This window comes from Pinus tabuliformis, chromosome 3_2 (genome assembly GCF_031772625.1).
Source record: "Pinus tabuliformis cultivar Carrire ecotype Pingquan chromosome 3_2, CPIR1, whole genome shotgun sequence".
Lineage (NCBI taxonomy): Eukaryota > Viridiplantae > Streptophyta > Pinopsida > Pinales > Pinaceae > Pinus > Pinus tabuliformis.
In genome coordinates, this window is record NC_142302.1 from 870,102,709 (window position 1) to 870,128,760 (window position 26,052).

Consider the following 26,052-nt stretch of genomic DNA (forward strand, 5'->3'; position numbering starts at 1 on the left):
AGCATAATGGATGCCCATAATATTTGGTGGGCATGTAAATGCAATACATGCAATGATATTTTTTCCCACAAATTTATTTTGTTTTGAACAAAAGTTTTGAACAAAAACATCACCGCGGGACAGCGTAAAGTCTATGCATTCATATTCTCACTCGCACTTCCAATGGTTTACGACGATCAACAAATCCATTCATTCATCCAAAAGGATAACTTATGGAATCCTCTAAATGAATGAATTACTGTTCAGCTTCCAAATAATTTACATGTACAGGACACTTCTAACTAACAGAGATGGTGTCACTAACTCTGTAAAGTTATCTTGCGTTCCATCCACACTTGCAGTTTGACTGATTTATTTATTTTAAACTAGAAAAAGTTTGAAACCGTAAATTTGTGTAGGTAGTTAAGTTGCTACTCATTTAATAAGTGATTTAAACAAAGGTCAACTTAGACAATCGGGTTAGCTTGCTTATTCTTTTTGTCGTCAACTATGTCTGCTAGGCTTACAATAGAAATTGACTAAATTTCCACTGAAACATGCTTGCTAGTCTATGTCTTAGGTACGCTTAAAATGGCTCAAGTCTTTCACAATTTTTTTTCTCTTCTTCCAAAATTTTAAATCCTCGAAATTGCATCATTCTCTACTGCGGGTTCTTGTTGTAGGTTCCATATTCCTTTCCTTGACGTTGCTGCATTTTTTCTTTAACTTTTCCTAAATTTGTGATGAAACACAATATGATCTCGTCTATTACACTTCCAACTTCAAATATTTGGTCAACCATGGATGGTTGCCACAACATTTGTATCTTGACATTGTCTTCTTTGCTCTTCTTCTTACACTTCATATGCATGACTTTCTTTCTGCCATATTTCTTGATAGCATAATCTTATCTCTTATTGACTCGATTGTTGAAAAATGGTTTCAATGCATTCATGTTTGTCTTCAGAAACATCCATATCATTCTTTTCACTTTCATCACCACGTATTGCTAATTTTTTCCTATAATCTGCACACTTAAGATCATTATTCACCATTTCATTCAATTTTTTTATTTCAACTGCTACTTTAAGATGCACAGCAATTTGTTCTATTTGTTTCTGAATTCATTCATCAATGAGCTTCATATTTTCATGAAATATATTAACAACCTTGTTTTCAACCTTTTTTCCCATGCTATTCTGAATACCTGTATATTAAAAAACAATGTTAAAAACATATTTATTATGCTATTCAACAATAGGTTAATTCTCTACATCTTCCTTCTCTGCCTTCTTTTCAACTTCACCAAAACTATCTTCCACCATTTTGTGGTAAGTGGATATTCTCATTAAAAACTCTTCAATCACTTTATCTTGTTCTTGATCATCAACTCTAGATGACATACTACGTCATGAGTAGTTCTAGCTGCTTCATATCTTGTTGATATAGTGATAGATTCAACCTTCAATTCTTCATTAAACATTGCGCTTACCATATTGCCACATTCAATCCCTAATTCAAAAAAGGAACGACATATATCATCAACATAATGTTCATTCACACTATGGTAGGATATCTGAGCATGCATGTATTCATTGTCAATTTCATTAACAATTTCAACTTCACCAAATCCATCAACTGCATCTGGATTCACCAATTCACATCTAACTTTGCAGTCATTATCCACATGTGTCTCATCATAGTGGGATTCACCATCATCTCCATCATCCACATTACAATGGATTCCTTGAGCATTTATATGCTCTTGCTCCGCTTCACATGTAGATGCTCTTGCTTTTCTCCCTGCAATCTTTGTTGTAACTTCTTCATCCATATGCATGCTTGTGCAATGGGTTTCAATTTTATGGTATTGAAAACCATCATCTACTTTTGAGTGAGATTCTCCATGCTTTGTTTTCCTCTCAGAGGCTTGCTCATCTACTCTCAGATTTGCGACTGACTCAACAAATTGTTACACATATTGCTGCTGCATGTCACTCTCCCTTGCACCAAATTCTTCTTCCAAGATTTTACATGGTTCCTTGGGAATCGTAGCTTTTCCTACCTTGTAGAAACACTCCTCATCTAATGCATGTTTTATAAAATTCAATGCTAAAACAGCCCATACTTCATCATATGGGTCATAAGATTCGTACTCAATTAACTCTTTAGCTCCAACAAAGGTTAACATCTTGATCAAACCCAATGATCAAAATATTTACCTATAAACATAGGAGGTGGTAGCACCAATCACTCTGAATTTCCTCTTTGTCACAGATTATTGTTGATAAAGATTAGTGCTAATGGGATCTATCTAGTTCTTTGTAATATTCTTCTTATATCATATTGACAAAACACAAATTTACACACAAAACCCACGAGTTGCAGCTCTTATATTGATCACACAAAACTTGATTCTTACAATGAACCAAGTAAAGCTTATTTAAACTTTTTTGGACTAACTACTCCCCCAAAATAACTCAACATACCCACACTTAACTCAGTTAACTCAGTTTAACACTTAACTCACTTAATTTAAATATAGACTGCACTTAACTCTTTATATATCACTCAACTTAACCTAACAGGGACTCTTTAATTTTAGCCAACTCTAACATGTAGAAATAATTACAATTTCTAATTTCTATTAATGATAATCCAAAATTAACATTTTAAATCTTTCTGGTCACACAAACTCCATTCAAATATTAACGTAATTCTGGTAAATCACAAGTTTATAATGACAAATACACTAACTTGTACATATGCTGAAGAATCGGCCTCGGAAAAGCTCCCTCTAATATCGATTCCCATACCTGAACAGATTCATCCCTATTATTCGTCATCTGATCGGCTGGTTTCCAGATGTTAGAACGTAGCGTTACATGCAAGCCCATCCATCTGATCCTATTTTTGCCTAATGTTCCTCGTATTGTTCACATGTTTAGGCGTGCCTTACCAGGTAACAAAGAAAATTATAGGGTCACTAAATAACATACGCAAAGTAGGAATGCTTTGTATACCTGTACTAGTTTTGGAAGGGGAGAAATGGTGTCCTGCAAAGCTCTATATGTATGAATAGAGTTTACTGTGGGCATAAGGTAAGTAGATTTAAATATAAAAAACAATCTTCCAAGAGTCAGTACTATTATCCTCATCGACCGCACACTACTGCGACCTTTTCTTTTGGCATAATGGATGCCCATAATATTTGGTGGGCAGCTAAATGCAATACACGCGAAGATATATTTTCCCACAAATTTATTGCGTTTTGAACAAAAGTTTTGAACAAAAACATCACCACCGGACAGCGTGAAGTCTATGCGCTCATATTCTCACTCGCACTTCCAACGGTTTACGACGATCAACAAATCCATTCATTCATCCAAAAGGATAACTTATGGAATCCTTTAAATGAATGAATTACCGTTCAGCTTCCAAACAATTTACATGTACACGACACTTCTAACTAACTGAGATGATGTCACTAGCTCTGTAAAGATATCCCGCGTTCCATCCCCACCTGCAATTTGACTGATTTATTTATTTTAAACTAGAAAAAGTTTGAAACCGTAAATTCGTGTAAGTATTTAAGTTGCTACTCATTTAATAAGTGATTTAAACAAAGGTCAACTTAGACAATCGGGTTAGCTTGCCTATTTTTTTTGTCATCCTTGTTTGGTGGATTGGCTGGAAATGGCATTCTGATAGAGCCAAAGGGGAATACATAGAAAGATTGGAGCAGTGGCATTGTGTAATTAGATATACAATCGAGTTAGGTTGCCTATTTTTTTTGTCATCTTTATTGGCTGGGTTGGGTGAAAATGGCATGCTCATAGATCCAAAATGCAATACATAGAAAATTGGGTGGGTTGGGTGAAAATGGCATGCTCATAGATCCAAAATGCAATACATAGAAAATTGGAGTAGCGACGTTGTGTAATTAGACATGGTTGGCAGACCATGAATGAATCATTGTTCAGACTCCAAAAAATTTGAAACCTGGACGTGTAAGTATTTAAGTTGCTACTCAGCTAATAAATGGTTTAAAGATTAAGTTAGACAATTAGTTTACCTATTTTTTGGTCGGATTGACTGAAAATGACACTTCTATTGAAACAAAATGGATTATATAGAAAGATTGTAGTGGCATTGTATAATTAGATATAGTTAACAGATATTTTATAAATAATTTATTGGTGTTATAGAGCTAAACTAACTAATAAGTTATTATGCTTTCTTTAAAGATAACTATTTTGAATTTTACTTGTCAATTGAAAATTTCCACATGACAACACATAAAAATTAAAAATTAACCAGTTATGAATCTATATAAAACTATCGGTATAAAACTTAAAATTATAGGCATAAAGAACAAAAGATTTTCATCAAATTTCCAACTGACATGCAAGGCACATTTCAAATCCCAGATCTAATAGGAAAAGTAGGAAAATGAATATAGTATATTTTCAATAAATATCAAGTCCCAAATCTAATAAGAAAAGTAAGAAAATGAGCAAAATTTAACTAAATTGTAAATTTCTAAATATTTTTAAAATTTGACTGACTATGACAAAATTTTAAATAACTTCTGATCATTTTGAGTATTAGAGAATATTTATGCCCAAATACATATTGTTCATTGGACGGAGTTCATATATATTGGCCTTGCTTGGATATATATGCACACTGTGCTCTGTCATGCATCGCGCAAGCATGACTCTAGATATGATATCCGAATGATATGGTCATTGATCATACTGAAGGTAGTGGGCAAGTGGTGAGTGGGGAGAGTCAGTTCTTAATTCACTCGATTGTTTTTCATCTTACACGGACGTGATATCATGATCTTCATTCTCTCAGTCTTGGCACACACCACTCAACCTCTCACCGATCGGGCTTCGATTGTATTCCACAAGGACGGTTATTGTTATTTTATTGGATTCAAGTATCTATGTGGGCAGAAATGGATTTATAACGGAACTTCTTAGGCATATACACGTGGAATTATTCAACTTTAATGCAATGCATTGCAAACTTAGAATATTCTAAAAGTCTAAAAGTCAATGTGTTTGCCTATATTTAATTGAAAGGTTAGTTGAAATTAACTCCATCACCGACCAATAAAATATGATTCATAATCATTTAAACTTTTAAAAAACATTAAATATTACAAATTTAAATCACACTCACCCATAACCCTTAGCTGCTTTAACAAACCATTAAACACTATAAGTACAAATAAACCATTAAACATTACAAATAATTAAAACTATCATCTAAACCAATTATATGTTCATTACCATGAAATACTAAAAACAGTTCCATGCAATTAAAATAAGTGTAAAACCATTTATCTCGATTCTTTTATGTAGTTAGAGTCATGTTAGCCACCAGTAACACTAGAAGAAAATAACATTAAAATAATTACATATACATTATCATAGATTTAAAAATAGTTATATGAAATTAATGCAATTCTTATCATTTTGTTCCTTAATTTAATCATTTATGTATTTGAATAAATTTAATAAATTGTTGCCTAGCCCGTTTTACCATATTTCTTCCGGGAAATATCCACATTAAATCTGATACAATTTCGGTCCATATAATTGCCTAGGAGAGATGGTTACCATCCATTATTAAGGAGACAAATTATTTCCAAAAAAAAATGATCGATCTCCACACTAGACATAGTCTTGCACGTAGTACGCAGTTTTCCTCCTTGTTATTGTCAATAATGAATAATACCAACTAATTTAGGATACGTTCAACTAAAATATTCAAGTCAGTGAGTAAGTCCATGTTTGGAACATGAGAGATACTTCTAAAAACTACTAAAAACTACTAGACCTCTAGATGTACTAGAGCCCTCCATCTAGAGGGAGAAATCTTAATGGTGAGCGTGGGTAACTAAATGTGTACCTATATAAAAATTAAAATATAAAATGATTATTAATAATTTAATTAATTAATTAAACTTATAAATGCCAAGATAATTATTATTAAATATTTTAAATATTAATTATTTAAAGATATGTTTATCATAAATTGAAAATTGATTATTTAATTTTAAGAATTTAATTATGGTAGTTATCAAATTATATTAATAGTTTTATTTAAGTATGATGATTAAAATCATCATTAATATTGATTTTTTTAAGTATATGTAAATTATTTATTTCATTTTTTTAAGTATATGTAAATTATTTATTTCATGATATGAATTTTATAGAAATCATTTAAAAAATATATATTTTATTTCTCAAATTAAAAGCATTATCAATTTATTATAATATTTTGTACAATTATGATAATTAAAACAAAGACCTATTAATCTTATTTTTCACATGTTAAAAGATTTGCACAACTTATTTTTTTCTTAATTTATTTGATATTAATATATATTATATAGAAATATATTTCAAAAAGTTATTTGTAACTTAAAAGTGTTACACTTATATTTTTGTTTCATTCTCTTCTTACCTATATAAAAATTAAAATATAAAATGATTATTTTAATTTAATTAACTAAATTTATAGATGTCAAGATAATTATTATTAAATATTTTAAATATTAATTATTTAAAGATATGTTTTATCATAAATTAAATATTGATTATTTAATTTTAAGAATTTATTTAGGGTAGTTATCAAATTATATTAGTAGTTTTATTTGAGTATAATGATTAAAATCATCATTAATATTGATTCTTTTTAAATATATGTAAATTATTTATTTCATAATATGAATTTTATAGAAATCATTTAAAAAATATATATTTTATTTTTCAAATTAAAAGCATTATCAATTTATTATAATATTTTCTACAATTATAATAATTAAAACGAAGACCTATTAATCTTATTTTTCATGTGTTAAAAGATTTGCACTAAATTATTTTTTTTCTTAATTTATTTAATATTAATATATAATGTATAGAAATATATTTCAAAAAGTTATTTGTAACTTAAAAGTGTTACTCTTATTTTTTTTTGTTTCATTCTCTTCTTATTTGTCATAAAACTATAAATGAAAAAATATTCTTAGAAAATAAGAAATAGATGTTAATTTTGATATTCAAAATATATTTTCCCATAAATTCATTTCCAAAAATAATTATTTTTCCTAATTCAAGGGTTATCTTTTCATTTTGAAATCGTTATCTAAATTGACATGATGATCTATATTGATATTCGATTTTAAAAATCTTGAAAAGCGCAGAATACTTTTTTTTTTTAACTTTAAATATGTTTTACAAGTTTAGTCATTATAATATTGACTTATATTGATCTTAATTTTCCTAGATTAATAATTTTTCCTAACTTACTTTTTATATTAACATATTTCATATCATTATATATTTTATAAAATTTCTTTTCAAAATGTTATTTCCTTTCCCAATTCAAGATTGTTACTTCTATGTTGTCTTTGATTTTCATCTTAATCAATGGAATTTTTTATTTCTTTTTGTCTTTCATCCTCCTTTTATGAACAAATTACATGTAGAGCTTATTTTTTAAATTGGCCAAAATATTAAAATTCAAATTAAATGAAATAGTATAGTTATAAAATTGTAATGAAAAAAAAAAATGCTTAGCTTTTACATTATTTTAGTAATTTTCCCTCAAAATGACATCCAAAATAATTTTTTCCTCACAAATTCATCTCCAAAATTTCTTCTCTTTCTTAATTAATGTTTATCCATTATTTGTTATGACATAAATGAATCCAATTTAACAACTCCATAATTGACACAACTGTGTACTTCAATTTGGAAAATAATCTCGCATTTCTATTTGGTTAAGAAATTGTTCAAAAGTATTTATATACATACATATAACCATATTAATTATATATCTCTCATGTACAAAGAGGAAGAAAATCCTTCAAGGTATAATATTTTTCTTAAAGTAGAAAACTTGCTAAATTATTTGCATCCAGAGGAATCTGATCTCGCTTAGTGCATAATAGATGTACATTGATTATAATCGTGGGTGGCAAATAGGGAAAAAATATGCATAGACAAAATATGTTCAATTATTATTTTTCTACAAACACTAATACAATACACCTATATAAGTGTTTTTTGGATTCAACTTATTCCAAACTTAGAGATAGAGGTTGAGTGAATATATCAACAAAAACCAACAAACCCCATCTAAATCAAAACTAAGTATTAATTATCACACTCTCCCTTAATGCTTACATTATAAAGAACAATACAAAAAGTATATAAAAACCATTTTGGACTTTGATATTTATCTAATATGGTTTTCATCAACATTTCTACCCACATCTAAACTCTCCTAGACTACGATGTTTCTCAATTATTCACTCTAATCTGCAATTTCATTAGTTGAATATACAATTTATTCTGATCATCAATCACATATTTGTCACGATTAAGAATTCTTGACATACTTTGAAAAATAGTCTAGATAATCAATCATTCTATTGGCGTACATTCATTTGTCAAAACATAGTGAACTATTATTTTTACAGTTATATAGAAACATGGTTTAGATATTGAATGTATCCAGTAGCCAATCATACAATTTGACCTTTCCATGTAGAAAAGCTCATAAACACATAAGCATAGCCACTACGAATTATTTTTGGAGCAGCAAATTACAATAGGAATCAACAAATTATAACAAATTGTAGACATAATTAAGCCAGGGATGTGTTCTTATGGCACTGAAGAATATCAAGAACCACTAGGTTGAATTATGTTATTATGTTCTATGATTGGTTCTCCATCATAAAATTTTACAAAAAAGAAAAAAATATAACATATATAACCAGTAGCTATATTTTAGAAAACTATGAGAGGATTCATATTAAATTCATTATCATTGTATGAATCTAGTGTCTTTAAAGAAGTCATTTAGAGAATAATTAGAGATAGCTATGTGGATGATTCTTTTACTTTTCCATTTAAAATATTTTTGGCATGGATTTCTCGGTTTAATGTTGCATATCCATTTATTTAGTAGTAGAAACATATGAATGAACTCCTATTCTTATTCATCCTCTCCTTGGAAAAATAATGTAATTTAATCGTGTGAACTCACATATGTCTCCCACTTTCATCCTCTTTTCTTCTCTTAAAAGTGCTGCTATCATTTCGCCTAGTGTTAGAGAGGATAATTGACTTAAAATAAAAATAGAATTGACATTCTTTGGATCTTCTTCATCTATGTTAGTATCAATTTTTTCCAAATACCTTATAAGAGAATTTAGTTTATTTACGCGAGTAGACAAGATTTCCTCATCATGCATTTTATATTTGAATAGTTGCAATTTTAGTGAAGACATTGCATTTATAGATTTTCTCCCAAATATATTACTCAATCATTCATATAATTATGTAGATGAATTTTCTAAATCAATAAGATGTAGCTAAGAATGTGAAAGAGATCATCCAAGGATGGACATAGCTCTTTCCTTACTTTTCTCTTGTTTAAATAATTGTTTGAGATTTGTAGGTGTTCCTTCCATGCATTTTACCATACCACATAAATTCCTTTGCATCATCTGTAATTGAATATTTACATTTCAAGTATGGAAATTATAAACATTAAATTTTATCATTTGTATATATTTCATGTTTAAAGAAATTAATTTAAAATTATTATCTTATGCAACAACATGAGAAGAAATGTATTCTTGACACAAGCGAATCTCCTATAGCACACTGGTAATGATATTAAAGGGAATGATGGAGCTCGTGGTGATGGGAGTGGTGGTGCCCAAGTCACCGTGTTTTGGTTAGTAGCATGGACTTCTAGCTTAAAATTCCCTCAGTGAATGGGAAATGTATAAAATAAACTTAAATAAAAAATAATATATTCAAATTATCTGTAGGAGATAATTTAGTAGCAATAGATTCATCCACACAATAACACATCAATTTCACACTAGTTCTACATCACACATAACCACAATTGTGATTACTCATGCTTGCAATAAAAGCAATTAAAGATATGAGTACTATTAGATGAACCTGCCATAATTTCCATGATTCTTGAACCTTGCCATTGAGTTAGTTATGGAGATCCTTGAAACAGTACACTACAACAAATCCCTATGATTAACTTCCTCTTTAGGTCCCTTTTTATGACTGACTATTTTAGTCTATTTTTCTTCACCTTTTTTAAAAAATCATCAATATTTATTGAGATGATGCTAATTTTAGCGTTTTTTATGCCAATCATAGATAGTCAGTGATAAAGTCAGTGATAAGTAGCACTAACTTTAGCTCCTAGTTTAACCTCTTCTTTAGCTCTTGATGTACCTTCATGTATAGCTTCTTGTGTAATGTCCTATTTTTATTCTATCTAGGGAATTATGTTCAGTATCCATTTTAATTTCCTTTTATATTCCTTTGTATATTCCTTTTTAGCTTCCTCTATATCATCATATTTTGCTCCTAGTTATGGAATTGGATATGATTTTTTCTGTTATACTTGTTGAGGACGACTTTTCTAATTAAGACAGGGAGAGGAGTGCATGGTATTTATTGTTGATCTGAATTGGATCATTATATTGTTTTTCATCCATATTAATTCATTTGGAGTGGAAAAAGAGGAGGAATTAGCTCACGGGACCTGTTTAACCTACGGGACCGAGTTTGGCAAAATAGGGTCTGAAACCTTCTCGGAGCATTTTGAGGCATCAAATGATGTTTTTTGGGGGTAAAAATTTTCTTCTTAAGAAAGACACCTTCTCATGCTATTCTACGCATAGAAATATTTCCAACGATGTAAGAATTGCATCAACTAAAGCTGAATGCAAATGTTATGCCACTTATAAGTTCACCTTCCTGTTTGGACACATATAGTTTGGGAGGATGTCGCGTCAGCCCCCATTATTCATGGAAAAGGGCCTATCCATGTGTTTTTAATCTAAAAGACTCTAGAAAAGTATATTTTGTAACTTTAGTTAAGATTTGACATAGTCAAACTTAACCACTACTAGGCTATCTAGCTATGTTATAATTGAGCCACTAGGAGGAAGAGATATTCCATTCTTTCAAGAAAATTTTGTTCCATAGTTGAGAAAACATAGCTAGGAGAGATAGAAGGTAGAGCACACATAGAGGATTTGTGCACTGTAGTAGCCCACGAGCCATACACATTACTTCTTTGTATCTGCATACATATTTCCAGAGAGGGAAAGAGAGCGAAGTAGCCTCACCTTCCAACTGAGTTTTCTCCTGGAAGGGTTTCCCAGAGAGCATACCTTACGTATTATGTGTGTGTGTGTGTGCTTATGTTTTCATTCTCTACTTTTCTTCTTGATTTACTTTTACATGCATGCACTAATTGCAGCTAATTTTATAGATCTAGAAATTAAATAAAACTACAATAGTGTAGAATATCATATTTTTAATATAATATCATCATATATGTTGTTACTAAATGTGTAGTGGAATATCGACGACAGTTTACGGATCAATCATATGATACATTATGGATCTAGTGAAATTCTATAATTACCATTTAGAAAAAGCACAATACGCTTATCCTAAATCAGTAATTACCCACTCTCATCATTACTCCTCCTGTCATTTCTAAACATCAATGTGAGTACTCAAAAACCATTCCTGGTAGTTGTAATTTATGATTGAAAGTCAAAATTAATTGAAAGGGTAACCTTAATTACTCCATACCCATTTCCAAATTTCATTTAACTGATATTCTCTACCAAAGTGTTTGTTTTGACTAAGTGTCATCTTGTAACAAAGTCTAAGTAGTTCTGAGCAGTAACAGTCTCTGAAATAACCACGGGGGGAGTGATATTCCATCATGAACCAGACTCCATTCATTCACTACTACATGATATATAAGCCCTATAAATATCTAGGATTGTATGGTGGTTAGTATACTTTGAGAAGTTACAGGGTTTCAGCGAATAGATTGTTATGGAATTCACATAGGCATTGCAAGAGCATCATTCAAAGGTGAGGGGATTCAACATACCTATTACAGAGGACATAATTTCTAGGGTGATAGGTTTTCCTCAAATAGGGTTTCCCAATTTTGTAGAAAAATAAGAGTTCCAACAACTAGGGAAACATTTTTAGAGTGAGGAGAGGAAGTAAGGAGAAAAAGGAGAGGTACCGATAGAACATCCCTTCCTCACCCTTGGATTATGTGGATTTATTTATTCAGAAGTTCCTTACTTGTGAGGGATGTTTTGGGATAGTATTCAATTATCATTTTGAGTTATTAGCACATCTTCGTAATGGTCAACTAATAAATTTTCCCTAGTATTTCCTAAAATCTTTACAACATCGCAAAACATGGTACATGTAGTGCATATTGCGAAACATAGAAAGAGATTCTTAACAAGCCATGCACTCATAAATTTAATCATGATTCACTCACTACAACAACAAGGAAGCACATGGATTGGTTACACATATTTTCCAGCATTTATGAACGATAATTTCACATAAATAAATTTGTTTCAAATAAAGCAGTAACTCTGCAAACACAGGCCTTTCACTTCTGTGATCTCCACCTCTCATCAAGAAAGAATTCCATGCACTGGTAATTCCACAACTATTTCACACAGAGAAACTATACACACACTTACAATATTCCATGGAAACTACCATGGAATGATCAGACACCAAATACCTTAGCTCTGATACCACATAATGGGTTACACATATTTTCCAGCGTTTATGTTAAGTGAAGATTTAAAAAAAAAGAAGGAAGCTCATTGTTGTATTTTTGAGGAAAGCTTTTTAGCAGAGTATACTTTTATTTTTGAAGACAAGGGGTTGTGTGAAGGTGAAGGTTGATGTAATTCACTATTTAATAAAGACATATTTTTTTTTGGTGTTTGTGTCCTAGATCCACCCGAAATTGAATAAGGGGATCTTAGGTACACGAAGAGTGTGTTGATGATGGCGCATGCTTCATGTTGTTGCTTTTTGATTTGTGTCTAGTTTTGACACATAAATGATCTCATTTAACACACATAAAGTTCAATGCAAGCAAGCACAACACTTGTAACAAAATAGCTTCAAGGAAGGATAACTAAACTCAACACATGCATCTGCGCAACTACAACTCATTGTCAACATCAACATTCTACCTCAACAAGCAAATTCCCTTAATCAAGTTTAAGCATTTCAAAGCAAAGTCTACATCAACATTATTGAACTTGTAATCAAACTCAAATTACATTGAATTGTAAGGGTGCATTCTCGGTTGAAACCGACACCCAAGTCTTCCATCGAGTCAAATTGAATTCATTGTAGTGAGTCATTGAAATCATTGTAAGCTTTTTGGGTGCATTTTCGACAGTGTTCGACACTCAAGTGAGTCCATGAATTTTAACTCTAAAGCAAACAAGCAACAAGTTCACATCTCCTGCAAGCAAGCGTGAGTATTCATTCAAGCAATTTGCATCACAACAGTACAAAGTTCAAACCTTCAAGCGACCCAGCGTGAAGTTCATTGCAGCAACCATCAAAGCAACCAAACAAGTTCAACTCTAACACCAATCAAGCAAGTTGAGATCGACATCAAGCGAGCGTGGCTATTCATTCAAGTGAGCGTGAAGTCATTCATGCAAACACGATCGTCATCAAGCGAGCGTGAATTCCAGAGTTTAAGCAAGAAAGTTCTACAACTCTAGCAAGTGTTCTCAGCAAGTACAATAAGCAACAAATCAAGCGAGCGTGCCATTCAAGTCCCATAGCAAGCGAGCCTGTCATCCAAGTAACAAAATCAAGTGCAATAGTTCAAAGCACGACATCTACGACAAGAGAGCCTGATTTCAAGTGAGCAAGTTCAGATGGCGCAACATAGTCAGTTGTTAAATATTCTTCACAGTTTGATCATCTCCAGTGATGAAGACATGGTGCACATCAGCAAAGAAACTCTTGTTGATATTTCACGGCATCTACAACAAACACATGAAACCATTCAGTTTCTTCAACTAGAGTTGCAACTACAAAGAGATGAGCTGCAACAAAAGAGTGCTTCTTCCAAGTCATTCAACCATACAGATGAAGATAAAGATGTTGATTCCAAATCACTCATCCAAACAACTTCAAGTGTCGAAGTTGTTCATGATCAAATTCAAATTTCTTCCAAACCCATCATCAAGCCCTGGGAAGAGATTCAAAATAACAAGAATCGACGAGGCTTAGGATATGTCACTGATGACACCAACTTACATATCCCAGATTATTCCAAGCCAATTAATTTCATCAGTGCAGGATTTCTTGCACAACACACCTCAGCAGGTTCTGAGAAAATTGCAGACAAACAGAATTGCACGCAACCTGAAGTTGAAGTCCAACCGAAGTGTTCTCATTGTCAAAGAACCGATCATATGGAAGATCAATGTTTTGATCTCCATCCTTGTTGCCATTGTGGCAAGCCCAATCATTCCTCAGAAAAATGTAGCAACCAACAAAAATCAGCCAGATTGAAGATACATTATGAATGGATCGATCCTTGGGAATGGTCATCCATAGTCAAAAGATTGTCTCAGTTCTACAACCGACTACAATCACACATAGTCCAGCCAGCAGTGAACTGATGATGGTACTCTCCTGCAGTTGAACGAGGGAGTACAATAGTGAAACTCTCCTACACTTGAAGGGGGGGAGTTCAAATATATTTTGGAGAAGATTGTCTCTCCTTTCATCGGACAAAGGGGGGAAAATGTCAATGAAATTGACAAGTGGTTGTCAGACTGAAAGTCTCGACAACATCAACGAAGCAGCCAGTGGGCATCTTCATCAGCTAGTGGGCATTTGTCATCAGCAGTGAGCATCAACAAATTCGCCAGTGGGTGATCGACAGCTAAAGCAGCAGTGAGCAGCTTTCATCATATCAAAAGCAACATTGAGTTGTTTTTCGACATCTTCAGCCAGTGGGCAATCATCATCAGCAAATACGCCAGTGGGCGTTCATCAAATTGTGTCAGTGGACACCAGATGCTGTTTTCAAGCAAAGGACAGTTGGATCCTTTTGTAGATTGGCACATGATAGAATTGTCAAGCGTCCTTTCGAGATGAATCAGTCATGCAGCTGACTCAGTCTCTTCATATTGCAGTTTCTTCAGCATCCAGATTTGGCGGTTTTTTTTCAGGCAATGTTTTGGAGGATCAACATGAGAACTTGGAAGATGGTTCCTTGTTCTTATTTTGGATTTATCATTGAAGGGGGGAATGTTAGCCTCTCTCATAAAACAATAATAAATCCAAAAATAAATAAATTAATTAAATATTCCAAGTTAGGAATTTGTGCCTAACTCTTGGGTTGTTCCTCTAAGATAGGAGTTAGTTTAGATAACTCCTATATTGGTGTGTGTCTGGTGAGAAATTATCTCAACCAAAGGAGAAATTATCTCAACCAAAGGTGTCTAAGATAGCACGCACTATCTTAAGAACACTGTCTCTCATCTATTTATTTGTAACACTATATTCAATTATTTTTAATGAAAATGTGAGAGAGAATACCTGAGGAAGCATGAAGCTTCAGCCTTTTTCCGCCAATATTTTGTGTCTGGTTTTTATGTGTGCTTTATCTATTTGTCTGATTTAATTTCTTTTTCATTATGGTAATGCAATAATGCTCTTTCCTATTATAATGAGCTAAACAAATTGCATACCAATTGACTGTTTGGTAGAATTTTCCAAAAGCCTGCATAGCTGAAATCTCCACCTTTGCATCATCTGCATTATTGTAGCTCTTATACGCAGTTCTTTGTTGCACGCTCTTCACTGCAAGGTATACACGGCTCTTCCATTCAGCTTTCAAAAAACTTCCACAATATCCTGCAGTCGCATGTTTCTATGCACTGCACGATATTCACAAGACGCAGTAGAAACTCCATACACGGGCTATCGAGCCCTCTACTAAAAGTTTCGAAGGACTGCTCAACACCGTATAAACTCTGATGGTGCACGCATCAGTTTGATTTTAAGCCATTTTCGTGCCTCGCTTTGCAAAACCCAAGCCGAACAGAGCACATTGCAGGTTTTGAACGCTGATGAACTAGAATAATGGGTTACACATATTTTCCAGCGTTTATGAACGATAATTTCACATAAATAAATTTGTTTCAAATAAAGCAGTAACTCTGCAAACACAGGCCTTTCGCTTCTGTGATCTCCACCTCTCATCAAAAAAGAATTCCATGCACTGGTAATTCCACAACTATTTCACACAGAGAAACTATACACACACTTACAATATTCCATGGAAACTACCATGGAATGATCAGACACCAAATACCTTAGCTCTGATACCACATATTGAAAAAGAAATTAACTCAGACAAATAGATAAAGCACACATAAAAACCAGACACAAAATATTGGCGGAAAAAGGCTGAAGCTTCATGCTTCCTCAGGTATTCTCTCTCACATTTTCATTAAAAATAATTGAATATAGTGTTACAAATAAATAGATGAGAGACAGTGTTCTCAAGATAGTGCGTGCTATCTTAGACACCTTTAGTTGAGATAATTTCTCCTTTGGTTGAAAATGTGAGGATAGTTATCATGGATTCCCTATTAATGAAGAAGGGCCTAAGGCAGAGACTACTAAAATAGCGGCACACAGAACAATGCCAGATGACGTAGGGGTTCCTAAAAAATCCTAAGTAATCTATTAAAGCATCTAAAAGATATACTCTTGTACAAACCATGGTGAAAAAGAGGAAGTTGAAGAATCCCTTGGGTGGAAGAAAACCCAAGAAGAGAGTGTGAGTAGTTGTTACACCATCATCTACTCCAATATCTAAGTAATGTATTCATGCAAACGAACCAAAGGAGTTTGAGGGACTACGAAATGAAGACAAAGAAGATTTTGTAAAAGAACATATCACGACACTTGAAGTTCATTTTGTTAGATCTAAACTAAAGGAGCCTGAGGAACATTAGAAAGAGGAGGAGCTCAAAAAGGAAGAAGAAGATGTCGTTTTACTATATAAGTCTTTAACTGACCTGCCTATTTAGTAAATTAATAACTAAAGGATGAAAATGAGAATTTAAGGAAACAACTTACCATGGTTGAAGGGAAACTTTAGTCTAGAAAATAAAATGTTTTAGAAACCCTGGCAGAAGTGAAATAAGTGATGATAGTTAGATTATTTGATGGATGTGAGGAAATACTGGAGGAAGTAGGTTATAAAGGCCAAGAACTATTTTTGTTTTAATTCATGCTGGAGAGCAAGATGGAATAATAAACTTTTGTTCCCCAAGAACATGTTGAAGATAATGTTGTTACAGAAGAACCAATAGTTGAAGTAGAGTGGGATGGAGATGTTGGGACATGAAATAATGTAGATAATTAAGTTGGGGGAGATGCATGATAACTACTATTTTGGGTTGTTTTTCTTGTAAAATTGGAAACTAGGCTATTATAGGGATTTTGTTCTCTTGAGATGTTGTTTAAGGATTACACTTTCCAATTTTTCCTCGCCAAGGACAACACAAGTACTTGATGAGCATTGATTTTACACATGAAGACCTCTTTTGGATGCTTTGAACTTCCTTAATTATTTATGAAGATAAATTTGGAAGGCATCTAACCAAATGATAGTCTGACTATCAAAGGAAAAACTTATGGACAATGCAATTGAAATAGTTAGGATTTTCTATTGATAATTATTCTAATTTGGAAAAGGTGTTACAAATTTGTCCTAACCTTGGAAATTGTTATCAAATTTTTAATATGTATTCTCAAATCATATCACATTAGGATCAAGAGGTTTTCATGATGATCTTATCATTGCAATATGAAATTATAAAGAGGTGTACTCTTTGCCCACGTGAGGGAGACATATAGAATAGATAGACAATGATAGAGGGGGAGAGAAACATCATTGTAATCATGTATGTTTCATTAATGCAATCTTAATAATTGGTCATTCCATACCTTTCTATTAACTAGCTTTTGTGTTATGTACTGAAATTGTTCTTATTAGCCTTGTTCATGCTTTAATGATTGTAGAATTAAAACCATTGTATTGTGTAATAGTATAGGTCCTCAACCAATACCTTTGTTAGTGTAAAAGTTATTTAATTTCTGTTGTATTTCGATGGTGTGCTTATCTCATTTAAATGCCTATTTCAACATTTATTAACAGAATGGTTTCAAGGAGTGCTCTTCTTTTTTGAATAAGAGTGACAATATGAGAGAGTAGTTTTATTCAGCGTTGTGTGTTTATTTCTTGAGAGTGTTAACAAGGTTTGTGATTGTAACAACCAAAACGTTGAGTTGCTAAGAGTTTGATTACAATGAGTGAGTTTCATTTTCCTTAGCACTAGTCATCATTTTCCATTTCATATATTGTGCATAATAGCCTTGCAATAATAAAACCTAACCGGATTGAAAATTAATGTGAAGAGTTGGAACTATTGCTTTGAATTAAAAGGATAATTATTCTACCCAAGAGAAAGTTGAAGAAAAACATATACACAACTTTCACATAATTCCAGTTGAAGAAAAATTGGAATGTTGTATGAAATCAAAAGAAGAATTATTTAAGCGTCAAAGTAAACATATAATAATTCAAAAGTCGGTAAAATAATTAAACAAACACTACGCTTTCAAATCAATTAGATTGGCCAATAAATGAAGTATGAGCATGCATTTTAGTGAAGCAAGGCAATTTTGGCTTGTTTCACAAAAATTCACAACCAACCTTCATTCCAATTCCAAATTGAATTATTCAACTTTGAGAGTAATTTTTTACCCATAATTAACATTAATTTTTCGCATAGAAATTTTTTATTGGCAAGAATAGGCTGAATTGGATCAATTTCATAGCATTAAAGTCAAGTTTTGTGTGCCTCAAATGGATGTACAACATGACCTATACTTAATTGACTGTGAAATAATGATCATTCCAACCTAAATATAAAACCATTTCATGCAACATAGCGTAGTCATTTTCATAAAGGAAATATTATACACTAAAATCCAAGTTTGTCGGAATAGCAATTGATCATCTCTACCAATGATCATAGTCGAAACAAATATGCACTTCCAATATAAACAATTTACACTCTTCATAATGAAATTTGAAATGGAACATGATTGGACAATTCCTAACCTTATGATATAAACATGCATCATGTATAACAAATATCATACATAACTATGTTTCCCACTTATACACAACTTTCAAATTAGGCAAGTCGTAGAAAATCTTAGAACGTTGTAGCAATGCAAAACTATTTAAAATCATTAAATATACAATCTACAATTTGAATCAATTAAATTGGCCAACAAATGAAGCCTAGGTATGCATTTTAGTGAAACAAGGAAATTTTGGCCCACTTCACAAAAATGCACACCCAAACCTTCATTTCAAGGCCAAATTAAATTATTCAACTTTGAGAGTGTCTTTTTACTCATAGTGTTACCGGGAAAAGTGTTTATTTAGAACTACTCTATCCCACTAAGGTGTGACAGCTTCCTTAGAAACAAACAGAGAAAACTACTTTTGTATTTCCTTTATGAACTATAAATAAAGAGGAATAGGAAGAACCAACCCGTGTCTTGCGCTAATCCTTTGATCCAATCCCTCTCCTCTTTGACAGCTTCCAGCTACCTACTCCCTTACTTGCCTAGCTTCACCAAGTACCTGTAAGATCACAGAAGAAGAAAACTATACAAAGACATGGATCTATATTCATAAATAACTTAGGATCAGATTTAAGTTAACCATACAAATGTAACAAGCATCAATGATACAAAAGCATGGAGGAGAAACTCAAATAGTTTTTATTGATATACAAGAAGATCCAAGAGGAGTTACAACCGATGATTCCTTACCCAGCATCAACCTCCCAGCAAAGAAGCCCCTCTTCACCTCCAACAAAGCATAGATCACCCAATTCTCTTATATGTGTCTCAAAACCAACAACAATTCCTTACAATGTGCAAAATTTCAGCCTTTGGATCTCTGGGATGAGGGATCCATATATAGATGTATGCAAGGAGGATGAGTCAGCTTGTGATTTGATTAGTGGCTTCTCTCTGTGAGTTCTTGCTTCCACTTGGAGAGTGAAGGCCTCTTACTCATCCTTGGTCGAATTCAGTGAGACAAGTGTCATAGGAGAAGACTCTGGAAGCTTCCATTGTCTCTCCACCTCGCGGAATGACACTGCCATTTGTCATTTCCCGCTCAACGCACCCTGATAGTGCATTTAGGTGCGTTGCAACGCCCCTAGCCAGTGGATTTAGGTGCTATGAAATGCACTTAGCTAGTGGAGCAGCTGAAATGATCTTGTTTTGACTTATTCTGAGCAGTTTCTAGTGGAGAACTTCTGGGAGAAGCTGTTATTTATTGACCTTGTTCCTTTAGGGGTTAGAACAACACTTTTAGGGACTTAGGAGCCCTTGGTTTATGGACATTTCATGCTTAGAGCTGTAAGGCACAAAAATGTCTATAACAGTTGCCCCCTAAAGTATGAGGCCGTTAATCGGGTGAAATGCTTTATTATGAGGATCCAAAGTTCTTTCAATGCTGGGAGGAGACCTATAATAAGATACAATACAATACATTATCTTCATACTGTTTTCATGATCTAGATGAGGCGGGCATTCCCATGCTCAGCTTTATAAATTCACTTTCATGTACATAGGACAGACAATCGTCTGATGGTAGACTGATGATTCTGATAGAGCCATCATCCTTTTGGTAGGATGATTATCTGTGCTGCAATGCTGTACATTTTAATGTCTTTATTTTCTTGAATATATATCGCAGCCCGGATGGATGGAACTAGATCTGAGGTCTTCAATCTCGTCCGATCTTCACTCGAAGTACAAGTCGATCCATGTGAGAAATGTTTTGAAGTCGAACATAGAAAGACATCGCTTGATTACCAGTCAATGATGTAAACTGTTAACAAGCGCGAGAGGAATCACCGATAATGATAATGATCCTCAAGGTACTACTGTAAAATTCACGTGGTGTGAATAAAGGACTTGGCGTCGAACACCACGCAAAATCTTTCGGTCGAAGGTCATTGATGTGAACCTGTCGCCGGAAGTGAGAAACTTGCCATTGAGGCATGCAAGCTTCAAAGTACTGAATGGGGTATTCCTATACCAACTTCTTGGATAATGAGCTGATGTCGACAAGAAGTGATCTGTCATAGGAGGGCCTTAATGAATCCAACATCAATGAAACAGAACGGAGCAAATGATTTTGATGGAGGTGAAAATGATCTGATGATATATGGTTCAGGGTGGCGGTCATGAAAGAATGGAGTATAATGTATGGTAGTGGGTGGGACACAGGTGGCCTTTCTGGATGACTTCTCTTGAACATGTCGGCGACACTGATGTGATGGATTGGTAGCATTAACCCAAAATGTGGATGGTATGGTGTGACCATGGCAATTTGACCGGTGAATGAAACAATCCAACCCGACTCGGGCACGGAGTGGAAGTGTCATGTTCAAGAGCGACTTGCTACCAATAAAGATTCTTTGAGTTTTCTCCCCAATTTTTCCCCAGTCATTGTTGACCAGTACCTCTTTATTTTTGTCAAGCTTGAGGAGGATAACATATGCTTGTTCTATAATTTGCCCTTCAGGCAAACCCATCGCTATATTTTAACGAGCCTAGCGATAGTGAAACTCGTTCTCGTCTAAAGACAAGTTTGTCGCTATTAACCTTTTTAATGAGTTTAACGACAAAGATAACTCGGTCCTTTTCATTTTTAGAGAGTTTGAAAAGGTACGTAAAGGTAACTCCAAAATTCCTTTTTCGTCATCTAATCCCTTAAGTCCGAAAAAGTATAAAACAATACAGAAGGGATGAATTTTCAATAGCTTTAATGAGCCGAACAAAACAAGCGCTCGATCTTTTTGTGCAATAATCCCTCAGGTCCAAAAAGATTAAAATCTAGAGGAGGGATAGCACTTCCTGTCCCTTTAATGAGCTGGAACGCCAACGACTCGGCAATCTTTTCATATTTTACGAGTCAGTTGAAAAGAGCTTAAAGAAGACTCGTCTTTTGAGGAACGAGAGATAAAATGGGTAGCAGCTGATTCCAGGTAAGGTTTGGAATTTTCCAATCACGACAGTGTCACAAGGATGGCTAGTGAAATAACTCTTCGCAGCTGTTCCTCAAAATGGGTAAACAATCAAATGGAGGTGAATGATCGGCCAATGAAAAAGTGGAGGTGACGGTGCAAACACGACCAAGGCCTTAATGGCTGAAGTACTTCATTCACGGTGGTTATTTAGCGGGGAATAGTTCATTTTTTAACGAGCTTAAACGCGGGTGGAAACATTTGCTCGGTGCGGGTTTATTTTTTAACGAGCTTGAACCTTGTGGTAACACTGCTCGATAAGTTTGCATGCCCCCAGCATAATAACTCAGATTGAGGTGCATGCCCCCCAAGCTTCATTGCATTCAACTCGGTGGTTGGAATGAAGGTTTACCTTTGAGACTTGGAAAGGGGATTTGTTTCATTTTTTAATGAGGTTGACACAGTAAAAGAACTATCCTCATAATCCACCGTGTTTACAGTATTTGATAGAAAATCAAAAACTGAAGGATGATTAAGGTTATTGGAATGATCTTTTGTTGTAATCCGGAAGATGGGAGCAATGGTGGTAATCTTCCAATGGTGCCTCTCGTATCATCATTGTTTGAATGATTCCTTCGTCTATAGAATGTACATGCGACCAAGGATCTGAAGAGGTACCATATTCTTTAGACCTATCTATCCAAACACTCGATGAGCATTGATTTGGGTTTGCCCCCCAAGCCAAGAAAATTGATTGCTACAATATTTCTAAAATGGCGATGATCCATGCTAACAAAATGTTTAGGAATCTTCTGAACCCATTAGATATAGAAGATTTCATATTGCAGGTTTCCACTGTGGCCACTTCCATCAGATTATTCGGAGGCGGTAGGGCAAAAGTACCCATTAAGGCAGGGTCTTTTAGGAGACCTACTCCAATATTTTGAAGCGAATGATTGCTTCCATGGATCATTGGAATGCTTCCCGTAACTTGTGAACTGTTGGGGAGAAATGTTTGTTGGTTGACGATTGTAATTCCTCCTTGAAAGGGAAATGCAATCTTCCTGAAGTAGGTCGACACAACTGTGGCCATGGAATATATCTAGGGCCTTCCTAGTAGGATGTTGTAATCGATGTTTCTGTCGATTACTTCAACATCAATTTCTACTGTTTTGCCCCCCAGTTCAACTTGCAAGTTACTTAAAATCCCGTATGGAGTGTATGATCGTCCATCAAATGCTTTTAATGTCGTTGATGATCTCGACAAGGGTGGTGAGCCTAAATTTTTCCAGCAACTCATCGACATAATACATGTAGATGCCCCCTCATCAATAATTGTTCGATGAACAATTTTGTTGAGGGCTTTCACTTGAATAAGGAAAGCTAGTTGAGCTGGTAACTGAGGGTCATATCCTTTATGATCAAAGGCCACAAGATTGGAATCCATTGGGTCAATCCCACTTATTGCTGATAATAAAGCTTGCTTTTGGGAGGGGCAATTTTGCGGTACCTCAAGTGTCGACATAGCGGACGGCGATTGGGCCTGGTCCTCTATTATATTATAATTCTGTGCTACTTTTGCACAAGGATTAAATGTCGATTTGTGTACTACTCCCTTTGGCGACTTTATCATTGGCTCAGGAATGATGGGTGGCACAACTTCGGTCAAAGTTGTTGTCGAACTACTAGGTTGTTCATTAGCCTTGTTATTCGATAGCTGTGGATTCCCGTAATCTTTATTCCTTGTCAAAGCATCATTTTGCTGCTTTGAGATAGACAACATAAGCACTTGGGATCGGGAAGCATTTTGATTAGCAACCAGTTTGGTTCCCGGTCTTGGAAATGGATCAGTCAATACTACTGAGGTTTTTGAGCTCTTAAAGAGTTTCTTAACTTCAGCTTTATGTGGACAATCTCTCGTCCGATGATCCTCATCGCATATATGACACCCCACAGGGGGTTTCCTTTGCCTAGAAGGGTTTATAGAAGGCTTTTCAGGAGATGACTCATCCTGCTTCCTTTTTCTCCCTTTCTTTTTCTTCTTGCCCCCTGGTTGCTTCAGTTGTTTTCCCTTGTCAGTCAACACGACATTTACTTCCAAGGCAAGAAGTTCCTCATTTTGCATTTTGACTAGAAATCTTACAGGCCTTTTTAGATGTAGCCTTTGTCGATTTCGTGTCTGTCGCGCCAATCACGCCATCGACGACATGAGAGTCATTGTTTGATTTAGGAGGAGGAGGAACTGAGAATTCCGGTCTAGGGGCGTCAGGTATTTTATCGTAGAGTGTGCCGGACTGAGTGTAAATCAAGTCCAAATATTGCGCACGAGCGATAACTTGCTCTTCTGTGACAACTCCCCCTTTTGCCACATCTTCAGTGATGGAAGGTAGTAATGACTTGATAAACCATTCGGCTAAAAGCTGATCGGGAACATACGTTTTTACCATTCTGCGACGATGTCGCCACTCATGTATATGATCAGATATGTGAGTGGTCATCGTTTGTTTGAAGTTGGTAAGGAGTTATGTTCCCGTTTCATACCCTATCGGTGATTGAAAATGGGTTAAAAAGGTTGTGGCTAGGGTACTGAAGTTGTCGAATGAAGCTCTAGGCAATTCGATGTACCATTTTGCCGCTGGACCAGTTAACGTCCTCTGAAAAAGGCGAAGTCTTATCGAATCATCATTCAGGGTGTTTGATGAACACCACAGATGAAAGGTCATCACATGATTCGACGGATCTTCACTCGGATTTCCATTAAATTTAGGAATATCTGACGGAAGTTTATGTGGAAACGCTGGCCACCAAGGGGCATAAGCAATTGGATCATTCATCAACTGGTTTAGATCTGGTAATTCTAGAGTTGCTACAAAGGGCAACTGTTGATTCAGGTTAGGCGAAGCATACCCAGGATAAGATGGAATCGCCTGAGCAGTGGGTCTTTGCATACCAGCATAATGTATTTGATGCTGGCATCTTTGACAAGGTTGATGGGAATAACCATTATAATATGGTTGTTGATAACTACTTTGGAAATGCGGTTTCCCATTACTTACAAAGACTTGTTGCTCAGGTCCTTGATATGATTGCTGGAATGGCGGTTGTTGAGATTGAATCAGCCATGGTTGTTGGACCATTGGTTGTTGCCCAGTACTAGATGATTGACCAAGATGAGAAGTCATAGTACTTGTTTGAGCCTGAGTCGCTCCGAATAACGAGGCACTAACCTGAGGTTGTGATTGAGTCATTGAGACAAGAGGCTATTGTATTGCAACCTGAGGCTGTTGGGGTTGACATACAACAGGTAGCGCTTGTACTTGCGGTGCAATCACCATAGCAGGTATAGTGGGAATATTCGACACAGGGTGGACTGGTTGCATTGAATATACAACCCTTGGTTGCTGAGGCAGTATTGGTACCCAACCGCTGGATGTAATTCCAGTTTGACCTGAACTTTGTTGTAAACTCCCATATGGTTGTTCTCCGGGAGGGAACAATGAAAAGGCATACTGCCCTCCATATGGTGGCAATCCAGTACTTAAAGGGTAGATTGGCCTTTGAAGACACATTGGATCAATTTGTTGAGTTTCAGCATAAGAAATACCAGAAGATAATCCGGATGAAGAAATACGAACTGACCATGTCGTCGAAACAGTCCCTGATTGGACTCCGGCTTGTTGTTGATAACTTGCCAGGACAGATGATATACCATCGAACATCGTTGGAGTAGCAACAAGAGGCTCTGCCGCTACTGCATCGGATGACATAGTCCTGGATGTCGACGGTTGTTCAGACATATCTAGTCTATCCAAAAGATTTTCTAGCGATTCTACAAGAACTTGCGATGAAAAGAGACTAACTTCGAAGAGCAACGAGGGAATGGTGATGATTATTCCGTTTAAAATAAATTTTAGACGCTTTGACAGAACTTGTTTTTTCAATTTTTAAGAGTCGAGGAAAAACAAAAGATGACTCTAGTCTCCTTCGATTTTTAATGAGCCTGAAGTGACAAGTGCTCAGATGGACCTTTTCCG